This window comes from Egretta garzetta, unplaced genomic scaffold (assembly GCF_000687185.1).
Source record: "Egretta garzetta isolate BGI_Z169 unplaced genomic scaffold, ASM68718v1 scaffold424, whole genome shotgun sequence".
In the NCBI taxonomy this organism is placed as follows: Eukaryota; Metazoa; Chordata; class Aves; order Pelecaniformes; family Ardeidae; genus Egretta; species Egretta garzetta.
Window position 1 is genome coordinate 728,511 of NW_009259489.1, and position 1,350 is coordinate 729,860.

Genomic DNA, 1,350 nt, shown 5'->3' on the forward strand with positions numbered 1-1,350 from the left:
AGCCCCTTCGTGCTGCGGGCGCGGCGGTCCATGGACAAAAGCGGGATGCCCTGGCATTTGCGCTACCTGGGCCAGCCGGAGATAGGCGACAAGAACCGCCACGCGCTGGTGCGCAACTGCGTGGACATCGCTACTTCGGACAACCTGACGGACTTCCTGGTGGAGATGGGCTTCCGCATGGACCACGAGTTTGTGGCCAAAGGGCACGTGTTCCGCAAGGGCATCATGAAGATCGTGGTGTACAAGATCTTCCGCATCCTAATGCCGGGAAACACGGAGAGCATCGAGCCGCTCTCCCTCTCCTACCTGGTGGAGCTCAACGTGGTGGCACCAGCAGGGCAGGATGTTGTTTCCGATGATATGAGGAACTTTGCTGAGCAGCTGAAGCCTCTAGTGCACCTGGAAAAAATTGACCCCAAAAGGCTAATGTGACCGAAAAGCTGGGCAGTTAACTAAGGCATTGGTTTTGTTAAGTGTTTCTGAAGAGGGTGTTTTTCTAAAATGCCTTTTGAGGGCAAATCAAAACAGGGGGATTGGAATAAAGGGCTTCGTATCAATGTTTTGTAAACTGCAGTTACTGAGTGTTTTTTTTCTTCACTTGTGGATGTGAACAGCAAACACTTTTAAAAATTAATGCCATTCAAAACATTAATAAATGCTAATATGGGTAGTTCTGTTGGGGAGAGACCGGTTAGGAAGCCTATTGCCTAACAATCCAAAAACATCAGACTTACTGAAATTCATCCTTCTGTGTAGCTGCATCCCAGTGCTGCTTGCTTTTTTTTTTTTTTAAATCACCCTTTGTGTATTCTACCCGGTCATCCTTTTTTATTTTAAGTAATACATGAAGTTTATATGCTTTAACGCAGAAGGTGTTGTTTAACACGAGCATAAACCCAGGCACTACACAGTATATAAGGGCAAGCATACACCCACGTACAGTAGAATAGTAAAGTAACAGCGTGTGTAACGGGAACAGCTAGGACTCAAGTTTTACTTCAGTGAAACTGTTTCTGTCGTAACCAAAGTTAGAACTGGAAAACAAGTTAGCAGTATTACAATTGCAAGAGGTTTTCAAATCTTTTAATGCTGTTCCATCTTTTTCACTGAAGTTGGGTATGGCAGTCTTAGTTAATGAGAAAGGAGTAAATTACATATTAAGAGCATCATACAGCCGCTAACTGAATGAGTCATGGTCTTGTTCAGCACCTCTCGGCAGTAGGGTGGTTAGTTATCCTCCCTACATTTCAATGATATTTGCATCAGGTTGGAGATTTTTCAAATACAATTCAAAAAAAGATTCAGAAAACAAGAAAGATAAAGCAGCTTATTTAAATTTCTCAAGTTCTT